This window comes from Myotis lucifugus, unplaced genomic scaffold, assembly GCF_000147115.1.
Source record: "Myotis lucifugus unplaced genomic scaffold, Myoluc2.0 scaffold_8, whole genome shotgun sequence".
Lineage (NCBI taxonomy): Eukaryota > Metazoa > Chordata > Mammalia > Chiroptera > Vespertilionidae > Myotis > Myotis lucifugus.
Genome location: NW_005871056.1, coordinates 2491060 through 2515167, shown reverse-complemented (window position 1 = coordinate 2515167; position 24108 = coordinate 2491060).

Below are 24108 nucleotides of genomic sequence, written 5' to 3'. Positions count from 1 at the left end.
ATGTAAAAGTATCATATCAATGAAAAGAAACATCTCAGAGCTGTGATTGAATATGATGTTTCTTTGAAAAAATCATCATCCTGGCTGTGTACTTAGCCCTGGGCACATTGTAGTTTGTGGAATTCATATTCCATCTTGCTCCAAGAGGTTGCATCAGAATTAACATTTTTCACCCAGGGCTGACTGCACAGCCCTTTATCTCTGCCCATCTTATTTCCTCATTTGGTATTGTGCTTTCACTGTTTCCTGCCTGTTGGTGTCCCAGGCCTTTATTTCCTTTATGCATAGTTGTCAGCTGCGTGAAGTGATGCATTCCAGCATTAACTATGGACTGGCCAATCTGTGCCGGGTTACCTTGAATTCAAGATCTGAAATCTCAGAGTCAGAATCATAGAACTTCCTGTTTACAAATGAAGAAGCAGACCTCTGGAGGCTCCACCCTTGTCTGAGGACACAGAAGTGGCCGGAGACAAAATAAGAACATAAGAACCCAGCGGTCTAGTCATGAAAGCACGTGGCTCTTCAAACCCCAAGTCATCCTAACTCACCTCCCTCGAGGGTTACAGATCTTGAGATACCTGGCTTAAATACTTCAAACTCAAAGGGAGCTCAGTACGGTCAGAAAAACAATTTTGAAATCTAGTTTTCTATAAAACTCCTGTCCAGTTTTTATGGCAGTAGAGCATCATACAAGGATGTCTTGGTTTAAGTTCCAGGTAACAAACCATGAGGCAAGACTCTGAGTGCAAGTTTTCTTGGGGGAGGGGGTATTGATCCCAGAAAGCAAAGATAGAGGAGAGAGAAAGTGAGACAAGGAAGGGGGAATAAAAAACTTGCCTCTGAATATCCCAGCCAAGAGGTTAGGGACTTGTGGTATGTATCCTCCAACTCCCAGCGTCATTACATAAGAGCCGTTTCCAGGGCTACTAACTGCCCTATGTGTACTTCTGCAACCTCTGACCTGCCCCCACGGGGCAAGAGAAAGCCCTCGAGTGAAGAGTGACTGATTCATGTAGTGGAATGATTGGAACAATGAGTGCTGTGGGGATATGGGCAGGACGTAGCAGCATTTGCTCCAGTCAGATTTGGGTTCAAATCTGTATCCATTGACTTGCTGGCTGACCTCAGACAAGTTCCTTCCCCTTTCTTATCCCCAGTTTCTTCATCTGTACAATGGAGGGTAATACATGTGAAATGCTAGCACAATGCTTAGTACAGAGAAGGCCCTTAGTATGTGGCATTGCTGTCATCTTTGCCATTTTCCGTTCCTGTGTCACGTGTCTAGAGAAAAATAGAATTTAGAATCAGATTGTGTTAGTGCAGGTAGGGGCCTTCACCAGCACAGAGGTCAACCTTCTGATTTCACAGAAGAGGAAATTGGAAGATGAGGAAAGTGGCTGTCTCAAGAGGGAAAAAGTAATCCTCTATTTGATGGTGGCAGGGCTGGACCTGCACACAGACCTACCTGGCTCCACGTGCAGTGTTCTTTACAACACCCTGGACCGTCTCCTTCAGATTGTAGATCTAGAAGGAGTTGTGAGTCATCATCACCTTCCAGGATGGCAAACAGGTTTTCTCTCACAACTTTGATAAGCTGGCAGTGGCTGCCTGTGTGGCTGTGTTGAGGGATTCATTCTGTTGACGAGGTGCATCAGGCCAATGGCTGTGATTGTTATCACTGCCCACCATTGACCCGCCATGTGGATGCTGATCCTGTTGGCGGTGAAGTGACTGAGTAAGTTGACTGCTGGACTTGGGACTTGGCACCAAGGGAATGAGATAACTATTTTGTTTGTTTTATCACAACAATGAAGCATATTCACTGTAAAAAATTCTAAAGATATAAATAAGAAACTAAAAATTACCTCCAAGGAACAGCATAGAAGAGAATAGATCTTTGGAACTGATTCACAGTTTTCAAACTCAGAATCAGATGAGCTGGGAGTGAGAAAGGAGGATGAAAACAGAAATCAATTGAGGGTCTGGAAAAGAAGTCATTGATTTCCCTACATCTGGATGCCGAATAGTAAGCAGTCAGGCATTTAATCCCAAGACAAAAAAAAAAAGTCATATCTGCACAAGTTAGATTCAATGCAAAAACCTCAACAGAGTTTTTCATAGAATTGGCAGGCTGATTCTGAAATTCATCTGGAAGAGTAATGGGCCACTGGTAGTGAAGACATTCCTGAAGAAGGAGAATACGAAGGGGAGATTCACCTTACATATAACGGAATTTCTTTTGAGGCTTTTGTAATTAAGACAGCGTGGTACTGGCACTGCAGTGGATAAACTGACTGATGGAATATAAGGCAGAGCTTCCAAACAGACCCATGTGCACATGGAACTTTGATGTGTGATAGGAGCAGCTTGGCAGTGGGGGAAGGAAGGACTCTATAATGAGTGGAGCTAAAAATATGTTCATCCATATGGATACAAATGAAACTGGACTCCTACCTCACACCATATGCCAAAGCAACTCCAGATGAATTACAAAGCCTTTAATTATGAAAGCAAAACTTCCAATTCATTAATAGAACATATAGGATAATATTTCTCTGACCTCCCCGGGCAGAAAAGGATTTCTTAAACAAGACACAAAAAGTGCAGCTCTGAGAGACTCTCACCCAGGTCAATGGGGAATCCCAGCCCAGTGTCCCAACTCTGGTGCCCCCCTTGCTCACTCACTGCCTGGAGGCACCCTGAGGAGAGCATGGCCTCTGAGAACACAGTGGTGAATTACCAAGCTTGTGGCAGGGGAAGGCTATTCACTAATTCCTCTCATCTCAGAAGTTCTCTCCGTGGGGTGATCTGGTGGCATGTTCCCGTGGCTGCCACATGCCAGGATGGAGATAACCTGGTTTCATCTGAACTCTGGTAAACTGTCCTGAGTATACCGCTCTACTGACCAAACTACCTGGTTATACAAGTGCACCAGGGAGGTTTTCACTGTAAACTACAGAGCCCTCTTTAACTAGAAATTGAATTTATTCAAGAAGATTTAGGTGGCTCACACAACCTCTAGGAAGGCTAAAGAATCTAACGCAGGGGGCGCGCAGCATGAACGGTTTCTAAAGGTCCCCTCAGCAGTGTAACCCCCCTGGGCTCAGATACCACAGGCCACACTGCTGATTTCTAGAACGGCCACCCCTGCAAGGCTCTGGCAGCTGGAGATCTCTGGCTCTACCAAAAAGGCTTCTACCTTCCTTTTATCACCAGCTTTCAACTTGCAGTCTACGACAGGAGCCTCTGATTGATGAAGCCCGAGTCACAGGCCCTGGCCTTGCTTGAAGGGAGGCCTGGGAAAGCAATTTCTGCCTTACTTGTCACCTCATCACTCCCTTTTTATTTCTGAAGACTTTTTTCCCAGATTAAAATCCTAAATTTATAGATGATTTTTTAAATAATTACATTTTATGCTGGTTACTCTCCATACTAGCAAAACTGCATGACTCCATAAGTAAAAACCTCCAAAGTCCTAAGTTTGGATTATTCCAGGAAAAGTAGATGGTTCCCATCATGGTATATGGGTTCTTGTTAGCCTTTTTTCTTGGATAATAGCTCTTTAAATTTGTCCCTAGATTTGAGTGTCTACCTTACTTTGGGGCATAAGCTCTTTGTTCATGGACTTACAGCATGATTCTCCAGCAGACCCTGGCTACATGATAAAGTTATCCTTACTCCATGCAATGACTGGAAGATTTGTGAAGTGGACGTGGAGGATTGGGGAAGAATAGACCAAGAAGAGGTACATGAGGCAAGTTGAAGGGATATTGTGGTAGACTGTTATATGAGCACAAAGTCATCCCATTCTGGTGTGCAGGGCCTTTGTAATGTGACTTTGCTGCTCTATCCACAGGTGGAGTCTATACCCTCTTCAAACTGGGCTGGCCCTGTGACTTGCTTAGTAGTGGAACATAATAGAAGTAATGTGCAAACTCCAGAGCCTAGACTCCAGGAGGTCTTGCAGTTCTGCCTTGTGCATTTGGAGCTCTGTCCTAAGACCACGCTGTCATGAAGAAGCCCAGATGACAGACCACATGGAGAGGGAGGCTAGCAGCCTAGCTGTTCCCACTGGGTCTAGTCCCCATCTGACCTACATGAATGAGCCCAGGTAAGATGAACAAAAGAACCACCAACTCAACCCCCAGAATCATAAAAAAAGTACATTCTTATTGTTTTGAGCCACTATGTTTTGGAGAAGGTTTTTATGCTGCAATAGACAAGTGTGAGGTATAATCAAGGTACTGAATGTACTCTGATGATAGAGGAGCAAGGCAACAACTATATGGAGAGTTTATTTTTCTAACATATAGTGGGTATCTAATATATGCCAGACACCTTATATAATTCATTTAATCTTCCTAACAGCTTCATGAGATAGGCACTACTATATAGTTGGGGAAGCCAAGGTACAGAGAAGTGATATAACTTGCCCAAGGTGACATGATTGGCAAGTGGCAGGTTTGAGCCTTGACTTTGTGTCTGCCTGATTCCAAAGTCCTTGATCATGACCACAGGACTGCACTGCCAGGGGCACTTATAATGAACCAACCTGAGATAAAAAAGGATAAATAGAGACAGGGAAATAACACAAGCTTTATAACTCGCTTTCTGTGTTTATTTCCCATCTAAAGATTACTTTCTTCAAGAAGGGAAGAATGAGTTTTGAGATGATGATCTGCATTCCTATTCAGGATTCTGTTTCAATAGTTCCTTCCTTGAATTATTATTATATAAAAGATGGATGTTCTGAGACTGACTCGGGTTATAAGAAATATAAGGAGAGGGGAATTCAAACGCACTTATGAAAAATAAGCAGACTTGCACTTACTCATAATTCCTACCGAGGCAGAATGCCTTGTAAAGCAATCACTGACATTCATTTATTCCACACAAATACGTTGAGAAATTTCTAAATGCCAGGCATTGTGCTTAGTGTCGGGAAGACAAATGTGATCTGTTTCTAACCTTAAGTGCTGTGTAGTCTAGTTAGAACAGAAAATTAAACAAAAGCCCAACACATGAATTTGCTAATCATCTTTCCAAAATTAAAGAAAAAATATTAATGATCTAAAGAAAAAATTTGCTTTGAGGTGATTGTCTAATTAAAGTGATAGAATTGCAAAGATTAAGTTGTTCTTTTCAGTCTCCTGTATTGACCACATGTTTACTTAATTTCCAATGAATGTTAACTACTCTCTCTAATTTATAATCCAGAACTTGGTAGGAATTTACTTCTTCATGAAACCATAAAGAAGATTCAAATTATAGATGACTCTAGAAGAAAATAATTCAGAAAATCTTGTAAGGCAATAAATTTCCCTCTTTTTTTTTTTTTTTGTCTCTTGGGTTGCACATAAACACTCTAGCTTAGAACTATATCCGTATTTGATGACTATCAGTTTTTAAATGAGAACCATATTAGAAATTGGCTTCAGAAGAGTGTTCTATAGTAATGGACAGGGAATGTTCTAGCCTCTGCTGAACAGACTTGCATATGCTCCTTGCCTTCTCTGTGCCCTAGTTTCCTTATCTGTCAAGTAAGGCCATTTGTGAGATAGTATCTGGAATCTTCTCCCAGATGTGAAATTGTATGGTTCTTTAAAGAGTTCTTGTTGGTTATTGGCTGTTTCCTCTAGCTACCTACGACATCTTCTTATGAAATCAGAGACAAAATGACTCCATAAGTAAAAACCTCCAAAGTCCTAAGTTTGGATTATTCCAGGGAAAATAGATGGCTCCCACGTGGTTAAATGCAGTCCTTGAAAATTGAGTGCAAATGATGCCGTTGTAATAGTCTTGTTATTATTTAAAGGAGTAAAGGGAAGACTAGATAATATAGTCATGCTTTTCCAGGAAGCTGCAGTTAACACTCTCCAAGTCTGTTCCCAGCTGCTGAGGGTTGGGAGAAGGGACTGGACAAAGGCAGTTTGGACACATGCCCAATAAGGTCTGAGTGATGTGGGAAGGTGCTTGACTGTCAGTCACACCTGGGAACTGGCCCAAATAGGTGTGGCCATTGCAAGGGCATGAAACCTGAATATTTAAACTTCTGAACAAAGGAGTGTGCTCTCTTGGCTCATGGTCCTCGAGCTCTCTTGGGACTCCTTTTGCAGGGGGTGCATTCCCCTAATTCACTCATGTGGCACACGGCCATGTGGACTCCACACAATGGGCTAATGGACTTTAATTAACTGATGCTGTAGCTGCAACATGGAACAGAAACTCTGGACACTGGCCTTCCTTTTGGCTTTACTGGAACCCCAACTGCACCTTTTCCATGGCTGGTTTAAGGGACATGGGATTTTGGAACCCCAATAATGTAACTCCACACAAATGGTCTTTTACCACATCTCATTCTCCCATGGGGATTCTGAAAATGCTTATTTTAGCAGTACTCCAAGAAACCCCACTCTCGTCTGGTAAATCTGGCCCACTGCTTTCTCTGGTAACATGAGTAATTGCTTTGGGAGGCCATCTCAGGAAGGATTAGAAGGGATTAGGAAGGGAGTCAGGGAAGGGAGGATAACGATAAAGGGTATGTTAATGAGCTGGTTACTGCTGTGAGTGACAAGAGTTTAGCTTCACTAGGGGCCTTTGGGACTGTGCAGAACACACCTAAAAGTTGCCCCATTGAAGAGCATGGAAGCTGAGGTGTTATCCTCCATCAAACCAGTATGTCAACCTCCTGTCCTGATTCACCCCATCCCCAGACTTTTTCCTTTGACTCAGATCCTTTTTAGCCTCCTGATGGCAATGCATTTTTTAAAATGCCTGATTAATAAAAATATTTGTTTTGAACTATCCTATCATTTGGTTGTTCAGATTCTCTACTGTAGGTAGGCAAGAAAATCGTCACATTCCTCCCCAGCACTAACATTCAAGGACTCTACCTGGTGATTTGATGCTAACCCTGAGGGAGCTGATGAATAAATAGAAAGAGCACAGCCTGATCCAGAGGCTTGGGGTGGGTGGAGAGGCACTCATCCTTTATCTTGCAAATTGAATACGGAAATAATTGCAGGAGAACAGGTATGACTTCCCACATTTTCAATTTTCACTAAAGGCACTTTTGTAACCGTGACTTCACTTCTGAATTGGCATTGCATTGACTCTTCTGACAGCCTTAAAAGATACCGTCAAGACTTTGTCACATACCCTGAACAATTTAGACAGAGCCTGGGTGACAATAGAATGAACTTCAGCTAGAATGTGGTGGGGGCAGAGGGATGAATCCCCAGAAAATTGAGTCTGTGTGCCAATTCCATCTTCCTGCATCTCCTTCTCTCATAACCTACCTTAAACCTATTATTGAACCATTTATCAGCTTGGAGTATAAGGAAGGCATGTTGGGAAAAATCAGATTTTAGTATATAAGAGAGAAGTAGCTGCCAGGCATCTCAGCAAATGGTAAACTGGTGAGTCTCCTGTTTTCTTTTTAATGGCACTTGTTTTCTTAACATTAAAACTGTTTAGGATAATCCATTGTGAATCATAAGATTGTATTGCTTTTTGGCAATGAAAGCTTTGATATACAACCATGGACTTGGCCATTGAAAGGTTAAAGTCAGTGATGCACGGGCAGGCTAAATAGCCATCTCAGATGGTGAATAAAGAAAAATTGCATTTATTTGAAGAAAATGGGATGGTGGATGGGGATTTACACAGGAAAGGGCTACACAGCACTGAGCCAAAGGGTATTAGGTCCCGAGGGCAGCAACATACTTAGAACAGCAGGACTAGGAAGGGTATAGAAGAAGCAACAGGAGAGCCTAGGTTGGGCTGCTTTGGCTCACTGAGAAGTCGAAGAAAAGGGAGCCTTAGAAACAGGTTCAGGGGGTTAGCCCGGGACTAGCTCCCACTGCCCATTGCTCTCCTGGTTTCAAGGACCATGGGGGCCCTTAGAGAGAAGAAGGGGGAAAGAAATGGTGCTGGCATGCTCCTCAGGGGGAGAGCACAGGCTTGGTTCTTTGTCCTGAACATATTTATCTCTTTCTTGCAGGTGGAAGTCTTAGGAGAGGTCTCAGGGGGAGGGTCTTAATAAAATATTCATCAGCCTTCCAGGTGTGCTCTTTCTGGGTTTTGGTCTCCACTGATTGGGGGTGCCAGGGCTAGAGGTCATTAGTCAATGTAGCTGGTCCTGAGGCAGCCACACAGTGTCACTTGTCTGAGTTTGCTGCTTTTCTGAGCCTGGAGCTGAAATACAACTGAGGCCTAGATGTTATCTTTAGGAAGGAAAAGGTCAGGGATCCTAAACTGCCTGACCAGCGATATGAAAGATCAGGAGTCCAAAATGCATGACCAGTGATATGCTAGGAGAGAACAGGTTACCCTGGAGGTGAGGTTCTTGTTTTCCCAGTTTTGCCCCTTCCTGGACATCCGGGGCTTTCTGCCCTGGTGAGTTTCTGTACCTGGCCTATCATCCTTACTCTGCTCATGTCTGTCTAACAGCCATTGTTCTTGATTTTCCTCCAAGGAGTTCAGAGCACTTTCAGTTAAGCAGTATCATCCTAGTTAGCTTTGTATAACACAGGGAAAAATGAAGAGGGAGAATGGACACATCGGAGTCTGTATTTGACCCACGGAGATATCAAAGTGCAGAAGTGAAGTGGGTTGGCCAAAGTCTGAGCACTATGATAGGGGTGTCCCAAATCCTAGGGCCTGGATCGTGGCCCTGGTGGGATTTTCTTTTAGGAAACCTGCACATAGGAGAAATATGTCCAAAATCTGAACCGAAAGCTCGCCTAGTAATTTAAAAAATGAGCCCCTCGACTAGATTCTAGGTCGGTGGCATGATTCATATCCTGACCAGAACAAAGAGCAAAGATTTCACACCAACCAGCTGAGGCTTTTTTTTATTTTTAATATTAAGAACCAAAAAAAATAATCACTCCCTTTCCTGCCAAGCAGGGCAGAGCACAGCCCAGCCCAGCCCACCTTTCTTGAAAACCCATGATCTGCTTTTCAAAGGGAAGATGAAAGCTCCAGGAATAGACAATGGTTTTGAAACACTGGCTGACTTTTGAATATTCATGACTATTCTGATGCAAATGAATATTTCAAACTGAGCCTTTTTTTTGTAGAGGTGCTGTTTGAAATGTATAGGCTTGTGAAATTGCTTTTCTAGTGCTGCAGATTCACAAGCACAACTTCCTTTGCTTATTTATAATTCTAGAAGTTTCCCAGGTGTCAGCCTTGGGCTGGAGTTTCAGCTGGTTTCTTTTCACCCAAAACTAGGGCTATGGTTTAGCCTAACCCCCTAAGAAAGCCTGGCTTTGTTTAATTGGAACCAGGTCTGATAGGCCTTCCTTGTTCTGCCAGCAGCCAAAGAGGCTTCCTTATCACACATCAGATTGTCTTTCCTTTGAGGTAACCTCAAACCAAAGCTCACTGTTCCCTGAAGAACAAAGAGAGAGTGAGAACGTTGTGTCCGAGCTTGGGAGCGCTCAGATGGTCAGGAAGTCAGGACACTTGTTTGGGTGTTGCTGACTTTGCACCAGAAGGGTCTCACAGTGATGGGCCTTGGGTATGGCATGTGGCTTTGCCAGGTCAAAGGACTTTGAAGAAGACACATAGACCTCACCGGCTGATGGAGACTTAGGGACCTCCCAAGCACAGTGAGTGTTCAGTTCCCCTTTGGGGGAGCTATGAGACCTCCTTCCCTCTTCAGGCTGGTACAGGAACTGTGGCTGCTGGTCAGGCCCAGGAGGAAGACGGGGCATGGGTGAGGTGGTTATTTCTGGAGGGAAGAAATGGGACATTGTGAAGTCAAGGTCAGTTTCTGAAGAGAGAGGTCAGTTACGGAGCTCTGTCCAAGGCCAATGAAGAGTGATGCCATGGAGTTTCCTATGCCTCTCAGTAGGTGGAGTGAGCCTCTGTTTCAGACAGGGCAGGGAAGCCCTCAATCTGGGCCAGTAGGGTTCCCTTGGCGGAGAGGATTCTCTCTCCTCAGGATGTGAATCCATCTGGGCTCTGTGACCCACCTCCAGCACCCCTCCTGAAAGGTCATGAGTGTGGCCTCTGACTCCATTTCTTGAATAATCCTTGGGAGTATACTTCTCACCTCCTAGTCTTCCCCTCTCCAATCTGGCCCTCCATCCACAAACACTCCACAGGTCACTTTCTCTCTGTGACTCATGCTTATTCAGCAGGTACTATACTTACTATGTGCCTGGCCTTGTGCTGGGCTGGGAACATGGGGTGAATCCAAATTGGTCTCTGTCTGTTCAGTGTTTCTGGTCTATGGATCCAAACTTATTTCCTACTCCCAACCTGTCTCTCTGTCCCATGATTATTCTCACCACCATATCTTTCCCTGGGGTGTTTTCTTTACCTAGCATGCCCTCTCCTCCCAGCGCCAATATTGTAAAACCTAGCTCAATTTCTAAGGCATGCAAGAGTTTCCTTTGCTATTCAGTCTCCCTCGTTTGTCCTTTTCCTCCCAATTTCTGTAACATATCTGTCTGTATAAAATGGCTTTACTTAGCCTAGTGACTATTTTGGGAATGTAAACTAGTCGTCTTTGAGAGTTCAAGTCATATTTTACCCTTATACTGAATCTCTTCTTAACCTTTCATCCGGAACTCAGAATTCAGCACAAAACAGCACATAACCATAAATATTATTGGTTATTAGTCAGAATGGCTCTAGTGAGAACAATATACTAGTCCTGATGGCCCTCTACTCCCAGTAGGAGTAGGAGATGGGTAAGGTGGTGGGTGGGTGAAAAGCCTGTCTATGCCCTAAGTTTCTGGTCAAGTAGAGAAGCTCTGTCCCTGAAGTAGACCCTGAATATGATGTAAGCAAAGATCTCAGCAATTCATATCTAAAAGGTAGAAAACATATTTATATAGAGAGTAGATCTCATTCATTTGCTTCCAGATCAAGGAAAGTTTCTACTCAACAACAAAAGAGTTGTAAGGGTCATGAAATGTGACCTTCAGGTGACCTTTGGCAAATAACCTTTTGAGTTTCATTTTCCTTGTCTGTACAATAGAAATGATATCACCTACCTAATAGGGTTGTTGAGATAATGTATATAAACCATTTAGCCCAGAAACTAGAAAAGTATAGATATTCAATTAATAATTGCTATTATACATATTGTCATTGTTTTTGTCCCATTAAAGCTGCATTTCCCAAAGTCTGGTAGGTGGATTGTTTGGTGATACATAATTTAACATGGTATATTGACTTTTAAAACATTTTAAATTGTGCTAGGAAAAATAATAACCACATTTATGATTTTATTAATTGAATTTCTATTTTAGTTATTTATTGCTGCATAACAAGTATCCCTAAACTTGGTGGCTTTAAACAACAATGATTTATTTATTTATCTATCTATCTATCTATCTATCTATCTATCTATCTATCTTTTGATTGTGATCTGTGCTGGGCTCAGCAGGTCAGTTTGCTTTTCTTCACTTGCATTTCTGGCATCTGAGCAAGGATGGCTGGAACAGCTGTGACTAGCTGGGAATCTCTCTCACCTTCTAGGTAATCTCTTCTGCCAGGTAGCTGGGTTTCTTCACTTAGTGGCTCATGGCTCTGAGAGCAAGCTTTCCAGGAGGACAGGTCCCATTAGGCAAGTGCTTATCAAGTCTCTGCTTACATTATACTTGCTAATGTCCCATTGGCCAAAGCAAGTCCTATAGCCAGGCCCAGTATCAGTGTGGGAGGGACTGCAAAAGGGCAGTGAATATTGGGAGGTGTGGTTCATTGGGGGCCACCGGTGCAGCAGTCTTCCACAGTCATAGTTTACCTCACTGGTGAGTCGTCTAGCTGAGACCTGGAGCAGTCTGGCAGCAGAATCCATGTCAAAACCACCAGGCAAATCTATTCAGACAGCATGTTTCAATTATTTATTTCAAATGTAATGACAAAAGCAACAAACATTTTATTATTTTCATTGATTTTGTGGCCATGTATTCAGATAGGTCACAGGAAAGATGGCTTATCTGTATTTCACCATGTCTAGGGCCTTGTAGGGATGACTCATTGCTGAGAGCTGGCTGAGATGGTTCATCGGGTGTGTAGTTCTCACTGTCGGCCAAGCTCCTCAGTTTCCCCCTACCTGACTCTCATGTGACCAGCTTCCAGGCTCCCTCACAGTGTGGTGGTCTTAGTGTAGTCATATTTCTTACATAGTTGCTGGCTTTTCTTCAGAGAGCAGGGCAGAAGCTGCTAGACCTCTTAGAGCCCACGCTCAGAACTGTCACCACTTCACCCTGCCATGCCACACTGTCAAAGAAAGTCACAAGGCCAGTCTAGATTCAAGAAAAGGAATAATAGTCTCCCAGTATGGCCACCAGCAACTCTTTCCCTCCATGAATGTACAGGGAGGGAAGAAATGAATGGCGGTCATATTTGGAGACTTTCTACTACAGTGTGCTTATGGACCAGAATACTTATCACTAATTTAAGGTTTTGTTGTTCTTAGTTTTTCTAATAGCCTATATTTAGAGCAATTTTATATTCATAGTAAAATTGAGTGGAAGGTAGAGAGATTTTTCATGTAACTCTTGCCCCAAACATGCAAAGCCTCTCCCATTATCAATATCTCTCAGAAGAGGGGTACATTTGTTACACTTGATAAAACGACGTTGATATGAAAAAATCACCCAAAGTTCATAGTTTACCTTAGGGTCACTGTTGTACATTCTATGGATTGGACAAATGAATAATGACATGTATCCATCATTATAGTATCACTGGATTTTCACTGCCCTATAGTTCCTCTGTGTTCTGCTTGTTCATCCCTTTCTCCCCCAACCACTGGCAATCCCTGATCTTTTTACTGTCTTGATAGTTTTGTCTTTTACAAAATGTCATATCGTTGGAATTAAACAGTATGCAGCCTTTTCAGACTGGCTTTTGTCACTTAGTAATATCCATTTAAATTTGATCCATATCTTTTCATGGATTAATAGCTCACTTCTTTTTAGCAATGAATAATATCCCATTGTCTATATGCACCCAGTTTATTTATCCCTTCACCTACTGAAGGACATCTTGATTGCTTCCAAGTTTTGGCAGTTCTGAATAGAGCTGTTATAACATCTGTATGCAGGCTTTTGTGTAGACGTAAGTTTTCAACTCCACTGGATAAATCCTGAGGAGCACAATTGCTGGATGCAATATCAAATTTTAAATGTAGTAAATCTGGAGAAAAACATTAAGCAAATAATATTAGACTGAACCATATGAAATTTCTTATTTTGTAGTGCATGCCCAGATATTGGCAACTTTATATGGTTCTACCTGATAGTACAGTGGTCCTAGAATATGGCAACGTTTTCCATGGTGATATGCAAAAAAGTTTGGGAAATACGTTTCAATTGAAGTATTGTATCTTCTGGTGACTTTCATGTCTTTGTTTGAGCAAAACATGGAAGATGCTGATTTGGACAGTTTGTTTTGTTGGTAGTGGTAGTTGTGATTTGGAAAAGACCTGATATGAGCTACAATATGTCAGGTGCCTATTGAACATACTTAGTTATCAAAATGTCCTTGACCCAAGGGATTGCAAACTTTCCATGTTTGCTGCAAATCAGACACCTGAGATAGCTGGCAGCCATCTTCCGGGGAAGATTTTTTTGATCCCCAGTAGCAAAAGTATTTTCTACATTATTAGGTATATTGACAGACACCCTATCAGTTTGGTGAGGCATTAAAACCATTTCCTGGCAGGATTTGGCACAGAAATTAGAAAATGAATCATTGGAACATTTGGCTATAAGGAGTATACATTGGAGGAAATTGTTCTTTAAAACAAACTGTCCAACAAGTAAAGAGATTTTTTTGTCTTAGGCTGGATTCTGACAATGAATCAGAACTTCCGAGATGATGAGGATCTGATTTAGATACTTTACCGAATTTTATTTGTATTTAGTCTCTGCCAGAATAAAAAGAATTTCCCATCACCACTCTGGCTGTTTTTCAGCCTGGCAGTCCACTGTAACGGAAAGATTGTAACCAAATTGGGTAATGTTGCCCTGTGGATCTCCAATATAAATATTCCAATGTTGTCTGAAGGTTTGGAATTGGGAAAATAATTTTAGGGCTCCTTTCTTTCATCTCAACTCTTTCTGGGTCAAATTTGTAGAAAACTTTTGTTCAAAAATAGTATCCAAAAAGTTTAAATGTTCCAAATGAAGTCAGCACCAAATCCAAAAAGCAAAACAAAACAAAAAACCCCAAACCATTTTCCAATAGGATATCCTGAACGCTTCAGGAGGTCTAGATAGATCCATGATGGCTTAAGTCACCTGCCTCCCTTAAGTTCCAATAAATGTACTTGCCTCGCATTCTCAGTAGCTTCTGAAGTTATTTTGGCTGCTCAACCCTGACAGTCAAATAAAAACTTGATGATAGGAGAGGTTTCATTATGTGTGTTGAACGTATTTTCTTCAGCTAATCAGTGAACAGCAGACCAGAAGGTATTCAGAGGCCCAGAACAATAACCTCAAAGCTAATTCAATGCCTCGCAGGTCGAGGCTTGTGATCATGGCTCTAGCCTTTGTCAGAGAAACAAATGCATAGCGCTTCTATGAGCATCTTTTCTACACAGGCAATCACACCTTCAAATAAGTGGGCACTGATTTCTTCTGCTCCCATCTGTGTTTATCTTAGGTTCTTTCTCTGGGGACAATGCAGAACCAGTGCTCCCCTTGCCTGACCAGCAACTCGAACACCCTTCTTTCTCCTACCACATTTCAGTAGCACATGCAGGATCACACCTTATTACACGCTTATTACTCAGTAGTGATGGCTGAATTTTAATATCACATTACATTTTTCTTATTTGAACACCCCCAAATATCAGTGTGTTCATTTAAGGATCTTCTTTGCAGGAATATAAATTTATAATTAAATTTTGGATCCAGTTATTCTTTTTCTATTTTTTAATTTTTTAAATTAAATCTTTATTGTTGAAAATATTACATGTGTCCCCCGGTTATTTTTAATTGTTCTCATTCTTGATACAAGTTAAATAGATTTTATAATTCTTTTTGAATCATCTTAATGGTTTCAGTTTAACAACTTCTTCATTGAGAAGGATGTCTACGTATACATTTATTTATTATAACCAAAGCAAGAGTATGCAGAAAAATAATATTCCTCAGAAACTGCACATGACTAATGTTTTTCCAGTTAATGGCAAGTCGAATGAAAATTGCTTTGTGAACAGTGGTTTTCCATCATAGCCTTAATCACCAAATCTTGAAAACCTAGCAAAGAAAAATATCTGTAATTTCTTATTATAAACATAGAAGGTGGAGTGACCTTGCATGCTAAATTTCCAATTAAGAGATGCAAATAAATAGTCACATCATGTTTCCCAATACCAGCCATCTGTTTTCAAAGCCTGCAGGTTCTCCCCTGCAAGAAACAGCTAAGCGAAAGACAGAGTCTAGAGCAAATTCCAGGTTTCATAGCAAGTATCAGATGAGAAGCCATCCTACATATATTTTAATTGATATAATTTTCTTGCATTAAAATTATTTTACTGCTTTTAAAAAATGGTTACAAAGAGTTTGTTCTTTAATATTCAGAAATCATATTGTAGAAAGTAAGAAGATAATTTCTCCATTGCCATGCCCATCTTATAGATAACCACTTTAGACTCCTTGTGGTGTCCATTTGTGTTTTTTATGTGAATTTATTGTTTATCTCCTTTGTTCATTTGAAAAGATAAGTTGCAATTTTTCCTTATTGATTTCTAAGAGCTCTCTGTAGGTAATACTCAACTTCATTGGATTTGTAGGTCAGAATGAGATTAAATGGTGTGAGCAGTATATAAGTCTTCTGTAAATAGAAATAAGAATAAGCACTGTACTCAGCAGCATCTTTTGTGTAGGATGCTTTATGTAGGCTACTTGCCTAGAGCAATTTGCCCTCATTGTTAAGGAATGCCCCTTTCAAAGGCTGGATACAGTGATTACATTTCACCAACATTTTGGCTTAGTTGTTTTAGGGCAATAAGATTTAGAGATGGAATCTGTTCTAGCAGAAATTGCCTGCATGTTTGTACTTTATAAAAACACATGCTTCCCCATCAAGGAGATAGAGCATATTCTCCATCTCTAACATGTGGGCTAAACATAGAGACTTACTTCCGAAGAGCACAGTATGGAAAGAAGGGCAATGATGTTTCTGGGAAACACTACCTAAACCATGTGACAAGGTTTGTATCAGTAGTGATGTCATGTTGATAATGAGCATCCTTGATATGATGCGATGAGAATGGCCCTTTATTTCTGTGGCCTTCCTCCCCTGAAATAATAAGCATGGTCTATCCATGAGAAAAAACACAAAACAAACCCAAATTGAGGGACATTCTATAAAATATCTGATCAGTATTCCTCAAAACTGTCAAGGTCATCAAAAACAAGAAAATCAGAAACAGTTTAGAGTATCCTAAAGATCATGAATGCTAAATGTAATATGTTCTCCTGGATGAGATCCTGGGACAGAAAAAGGGCATAGGTAAATGTGAAGGAAATATGAATAAAGTATGGTGTTTGGTTAATAACACTGAATCATTATTGGCTCATTAGTTGTGATAGATGTCCCATAGTATTATAAGATGCTAATAGTGAAGGACTCTGGTGTAGGGTATGACAGTGCTCTGTACTGTCCTTGCAAATTTCCCTTAAATCTTAAACTATTCTGAAATTAAAAATTTGTTAAGAAAAAATGAATGACAAATATTTGAATTGGACCATTTACCCAATGAAACCATAAAATTCTCATCTGACTTAGGTTGTGAATATAGCATCACCCAATACCAACCCTGAACTTCATTAGTCTAAAACAGTGATGGTGAACCTTTTGAGCTCGGCGTGTCAGCATTTTGAAAAACCCTAACTTAACTCTGGTGCTGTGTCACATATAGAAATTTTTTGATATTTGCAACCATAGTAAAACAAAGACTTATATTTTTGATATTTATTTTATATATTTAAATGCCACTTAACAAAGAAAAATCAACCAAAAAATGAGTTCACATGTCACCTCTGACACGTGTGTCATAGGTTCGCCATCACTGGTCTAAGAGAAGCTACAACAAAACAAAATCTAACTTGGAGTGATTGTCCAAGGAGGCTGAGCTCAGCAGCCTTTAGAGCTGTATGACCAGACCAGCAAAAATACTGAGCTGGTTGAGACCATAGAGATGACTCCATTGAGCCATTCCATTCCATGATGAAGAAACTGAGATCCAGAGAGAACAAGGTATTTACCGTAGGTCCTGCAAATACTGAACTGGAAGCCATATCTGTTTCCTAATTCATTGTTCATTCTCTTTCTTCTGCTTCTTAACTTTTCTGCTTAACACAAAAGCCTCTCCAGTTATTGCCATCCTTTTGTTTTCCTTATCTTGCCCAAAGATCTATGGGAGTGCCATATATCCTAAGCATTGTATAAAAGAGCAGAACACATGAAATCTGGGATCAAGTTGAGTTGGGTCTGAATCCCCATTCCTTATTGTCTCTGGACCTCAGTTTTCCCTAGCTGCAAAATGGCTCCAATAATACCTGTCTCTCAGGATTAATAAAATCCTGTACATAAAAACTAGTACTGAGTCCAGCCATTGTTAGCTCTCAATAATTGACAGTTTCTTGTCATAAGAATATGCCTTTGTGTATACCAATGGCAGAAGCCAGGATGCCATGGGCCCTTAAATAGCACATATGAAGTGGGTAATAATTATATTTATAGAAGCTTTTCCTGATCAGGGCTCTTCCATAAAGCCAGCCATTTCTGTAGGCCTTCCTTCTCACCAAGTTGTTCTCCATCAGAGTCAAGGCTAGCAACTGGGGAGAGATTGTACTTTTATAAAGCAAATTAGCTCAGGGGATTCAAGAGACAACTGCCTCCTGCAGGGGCCTGGGAGACACAGCCAAATGCATCATCATTAGAAGAAATTTTATAAAATGCAGACAGGGTAGAATGGAATTTAGAGCCTTGAAATGTTTAGCTCACTCTCTAAATGTTATATTTGGATTAAAGTGTCTTTTTTCCCCCAAAACTGATAAAAACTGGGATTTGTGTTTCAGATGGCATTTAATAAGTATACTATCTGTCTTTCATTTGCATTTTAATATATATTTTAAATATTTATTAATTTTTAGAGAGAGAGAGAGAAAAACACTGAGTTGTCCCACTTATTTATGCATTCATTGGTTGATTTTTGTTTGTGCCCTGACCAGAGACCTAACCCACATCCTTGGCTTATCTGGATGATGCTTTACCCAACTGAGCTACCTGGCCAGGGCTCATTTGCATTTTAAAGCAAAAAGTAGATCATGCAGTCTGTGAGTGCTCTTGTCCTTCCTTTGATAGCTCACCTTCACCTATCACAGAAGCAGGCTAAAAAAAATGTGGAAAGACAAATCATTATTGGATAGTTAGTCAAAGTTTAAAATATATTTTTTAAAGTAATGAATTAGCAGCCTTCATTGTGGGGTTCTTAGGAAAGTAGAACCATTTTCTCTTAGTTTGGATTTCTTCTAAAGCAGTGATTCTCAACCTATGGGTCGCGACCCCTTTGGGGGTCGAATGACCCTTTCACAGGGGTCGCCTAAGACCATCGGAAAACACACATATAATTACATATTGTTTTTGTGATTAATCACTATGCTTTAATTATGTTCAATTTGTAACAATGAAATTGGGGGTCACCACAACATGAGGAACTGTATTAAAGGGTCGCGGCATTAGGAAGGTTGAGAACCACTATAATCTAAAGCATCTTGCCACCAGGGGCACTTGGGCGAAAGTAGCTTATTTGGGAGGTGATTCCGAAAGCAGAACCGAAGGAGTAGGGAAAGTGAAAAAGACTAATAAAAGGTATGTGAATAAATGAGTTATGTTCTGTAGGTCTTTCTCTAGGGACTCTCCAATAAACAGTGTCAAACCATGTTAAACGTGCTCAGAATCTTCCCACCAGAGAACAGGGAGGTGGGAGCATTTGATCACTGACTTCTCCACTGTTGAAGATTGCCTCTGGTGGCATCAACTCTCCATCACACCTCTGTACTTTTGCATTTGGCTCTATGGCTTTTCACATTTGGCTCTGGTCTCCAAAAAGGCAGACCAGAGAGATACAGTGTAAAGTATACTTGATGTGGGTCTCAGGTTGTGGGCATGGAATGTCCACCACAGTTGCCCTGAAATCAGATGGAATGAAGGGTTGTAGCATAGTGTATTACAGCATCTACCACTATGGTACATTCTAGAACTATGCTATCTAATACAATAAGCACTAGCCATATTTAAATTAAAATTCAGATTATCAGTCACACTAGCCACATTTCAAGTGCTTAATAACCACATACGCCTAGTGGCTATTATATTGGACAGAGTAGATATAGAACGTTTCCATTATTGCAGAAAGTTGTATTGAGCTATTCTAGAGAGTAGCTTCCTGGGGAGTCTCTTTAGTTCTGTAGGCCCTGACAAACTTAAATGGACTTAATATCTATCAGTCAGGATAGACTAGGTTTTGCTATAGTAACAAAAAAAACCCACAAAAAACAAAAAACCAAACACCAGAAAACAAAAGACCAAGTCTTGATGGCTTCAAACAGCAAAGGTTTATTTCTCACTCATACTACACGTCCAACATAGGATCCAGGTTGAGAGAAAACCTACTGTTGGAAAACTGTCAATAGCCAGGGTGGAGGGAAAGAGAGCTCTGAGGGTCTCGTACCAACAATTGAAGCCCCAGACCAGAAATTATATTCGTGGGCAGGTCTGTTGACATGATCGTGTATTCATTTACGGGCTTATGCATTTATTCAATAGGTATTTGCATACCTGCTGGGCAGGATAGTGAACCCATGGATATAGAGATGAACAAGCAGGCAAGATTCCTCCCCGTATGGAGCTTACTTACTGTTTGCTGGTAAATGACCGTTAAAAGAGCAATTGCAGTGAAGGGGAATAAGTACTGTGATAAGGGAAGAACAAGATGTTTCAGCATCAGCAAAGCAAGCAGTTTTCATGCATATCAATGAGCTAACTAGAACTGAGAGTATTTGTCCCAGCTGAGGAGTCCAGAATAAGCACCGGGATAGGAAAGTAAGGACCTCTGTTTATTCTTCCCTCCCCCTCCATCTGCACCTTTGCCCCCTTCCTGAATGAAGCTCAAAGTAGGTGTTTAGTTAACCCTTGTCAAGGAATGACCTTGACTCCATGTACCTTTGGCAGGTGCCTGGAGGTTGTATGGGAACATGCCTGTGTGGACACACTGGCTCACGCTCACAGAATTCACCATGGCACTCAGCACTGTGTTCCCAGCACAGAGCCTGAGCTGGGCAACAGGTGTGGGAGCCAGCAGGCCCTTCTTGATTTTTCCCTCAGGAGGTCAAATAAGATCAACTAAGAGCCCAGGGCCACCCGAATGAGTATTCATAGCTTTGAGGCTGGAAGAAGCAGGGAGCTGTGGCAGGAGGTGCTGCCTGGGCCTCTTGCTCTCTTCCAGGTTCTCTGTGGTCTTGGCACCGTGTCCTTAAATTCTGACCTGCCTTCTCCAGATTTGGACGTGTGGGTAAATGTGATAGTTCAGTTCCTGTCATTTGGTTTAGGAGATGTCTATAAAGTGCAAGTTTATGAAATTCTATTTTTCAATGATATTTCTTTTTCTTTATTTTTTTCCTCATTTAAATCCATTTATTCAAAGTAGACATGCTAGGAGATAGCATATTAATTAAATGCAGGGACTTTGGGACCAAACTTTCTGGGTTTCTATCTCAGCTTCCTCATCTATAAAATGAGGACAATAAGTATATCTACTTCAAATGGTTATTGTGAAGATTGCATTGATGAATAAATGTAAGGTGTTTAGAAAGGTGCCAGGCACATAGGAAGCACAAGTTAGTTGTTCTGTTATGATCATCAGTGTTATTATTATTACTTAGCAGTTGATGAGGTACTAGGAAGCACACTTTTTTGTATTAAGGCTGGAGAGATACAAAGATGGTCAAGCAGCTGTGGAGTATGAGGGTTAAAGTAACAAGCTCTGTGGTCTGGCTTTAAATCTGGGCTCCGTCACTTGCTAGCTCAGTGACTTCGGGTAAGTTACGAAGCTGTCCAGGCTTCATTTATAAAATGTGGATGACTTCCACCATTGTTTGTAGGGATTGGCTGAGATAATGCATGCAGTTCAGTGGTTAACACCTGTGAACACTCAATATGATCTGGCTGTGGAAGTAATGATAGTGGGAGAAGAAACTTAATGGATGGTAGATGAGAGAAAGCACATCTACCATGTACTTGAGAAGTGCTGGAAAGTGGTAGAAACCAAGGGACCCAGTAAGGAAGCAGTGATCTTAGAAGGTTTCCTGTAGGAGGCATCATGGAACCTGGGCCTTGAAGAATGGGTAGGGATTGATCAGGCAGGGAAGGAGGGAAGAAGCATTTCACACAGAAGAAGGGGCAGGCCTTGAACACCATGCTCTCTTATCTTCTTGTGTAGACAATGGGGAGACATTGGAGGATTTTGATTTGGAGAGTTACGTGGACACTGGGATCAAAGAAGGAAGTGGGAAGGTATCTGCCCAGAGCAGTGGGGCCAAGTAAAATGTATCTCCAGTAAAGGAGATAAAAAATAATACAGTCACATTTAGAACACTTACTATGTGCCTGGCCCTGTCCTAAGCACTTGGTCTAATTTATTTTAATCTTTATAGCCATCCCATTGGATGACTAGTCTTGTTATCCACAGGTTATACATGGCACTTGGGTTAAGTTACTTGCCCAAGATGACACAGGTCCATCCAGGATTCAAACCCAAACAACTGGCTCTGAGCCAGTGCTGTGTACCTGGACTTTTTGAGATGCTTGTGCTTTTGTGGGCATCAGGGAAGGAGGGGGAGAAACAGAATGTATGGAACTTTAAGAAATGTTGCTGCTCCAAGGAGGAATGGTTCAAGGAGTGATTTAAAGCACAGCAGGGGTGTTTGTCTTGTGAGGGGTGAACCCTTGTTCTCTGAAACCTGAGAGAAAGAGGAACTATGAGTAGAAGAGGTCAGAGTGAGATGAGAGCAGTTGAGGGATCTCCTGGGAAACAGCTTAGATGTTCTCACTCATGGAAGAGTTGAGAGGAAGGTGGCAGAGCGGTGCTACTTGTTAGGGGCTTATAAGGCAGAAGTGGGTTTTTGAAAGCGTCCCTCCATGACCACATAGTCTAACAAAGGTTTTGTTGTACCAGGCCAGGTACTCTCTGGGAAGGCAGTGTAGCTGAAATTGGACTGGCTGAATTCTAGTCCTAGTTCTGCCAATCTTAGCTGTGTGACATTGGGTATGTCACTTAACCTTTCTGTGTATTGGTTTCCTCATCTGAAAAATTGGTTTACCTACCTCATAGGGGTGTTTGAGGACTAGACTTGTTAGTTTATGGAGAGGGTTTAGGGTTTAGGATAGTCAGTACTAAGCAAGTATTAGCCAGTATAATTGTTATTATATTTTTCTGCAACTTCAGAAATCTTAACAGCCCAGGACAGGGAAAGAAAATGGTCTAGGCCTCTCAGGACAAGCCCCATAGCTCAGTGGCTGGAGAACAGAGATGTTCGTGATGCTTCAGGTTGGAGATGTGTAAAGAATGAATCTACCTTTGGTCAACCAAATTCCTCGTTTTTCTAGTGGCAAAGTCCAGAATCACCATGGAAGGCTTTGTATTCACATTCCTGCCATGAGAACAAATGTGTTCAATAGAATGCTTCTAATAAGATACCAAGCCCAGGGGAAACATGAAGGCTTATAAAAACTACCAGAGGCACTAACAAAGGAACTTGGTTGTTCTGTGCTTCAAACCACAGATGCTACCACCCCCTCATCAAGGTTTCAGTTGATTTGAAAACCTTCCCCCCAAATTTCCCATTTCAGGCCAGACATTCTCTCACATGAAGTCTTACCCTTCTCTGTTCCTATCCCCCCAACCCAGTGACATTAGAGTTTGTCATCACCACCAAAACGGAAGATGTTGAGATAGTAACTTACAAACTCTAGCCCACGGTTAAGCCTCCTGTGATAAAGTGAAATCCTAATCATTCCATTGTAATTTGAGAGCATGCTGTGTTGCATTTTTACCAGGTAGGATGTAACACACTGGATTGATAATAATTCCCTGTATCAGCAATGTTTCTGACTCAATCAGTCAGCATCTCAGAGGTACCATCTTTTGATAATGGGGCCACATTCAAGGCCCCTGTTCCTTATTGGTCTGGGTCATTGGAATTGGTAAGGTTCAGGGAGATGGAGAAAACATCCCTTCAGTGCTCATCCCCACACCTCCATGCTCATCCCCACACCCCCATGGCTCCACAGGCTTATTCCACTCATCAGAGATTATTTGGATTTACTACAGATCCCTCTTTTAAACACACATACTTATTCAGAGAATTCTCGCCAATTCTTCCACACCTCCCAGCTGAGTCAGAACCTCCAGGGGCTGTCTGAATACCTGGAGAGGGGGCAGAGGAGTGGAAGGAGAGCAGAGGGCATAGGGAGGCTCCAAGAACCATCTCACCTTCTTTGCAAACTTACCCAAGACCTTGTACCCGCCCCCCTGCCACACCCATGCTAAAAGCTACTGAAATATAATCACCTGGAGAACTTCATGGAGAGGCTGCAAAATATGTGCTAAAATGAAGAAGAGAGCATTTTAGATTCTTGAAAAATCAATTACTCAGAGATGCAGCTGCAAACCAAGGAACCATAAGGCTTGACAGCCACCATCGTAAGCTAGGTTAGCCAGGGCAGAGTTCTTCCCTATGGTTTCAGAGGAAGCATGGTTCTGCTGACACTTGATTTTGGAATTCTAGCCTCCAGAACTGTGAGACAATAAATTTATATTGTTTTACCCTCACCCCCAAATCAATTACTTAGAAGACCATCATTTATTTAATAAGCACTTACACCAGACCACACATATCTCAGAATAGTTAAAACAGTCTTTGAGGGGTGAGACCCAAGTATCAATATTTTTTGGAAGCTCTCCAGGTGCTTCCCTGGTATGGCTGACATACATGGTGCTTGCCATATGCCTTATGCATATTTACACATCTAATCTTTGCTACTACCATGGTATAGAGGTGCAGA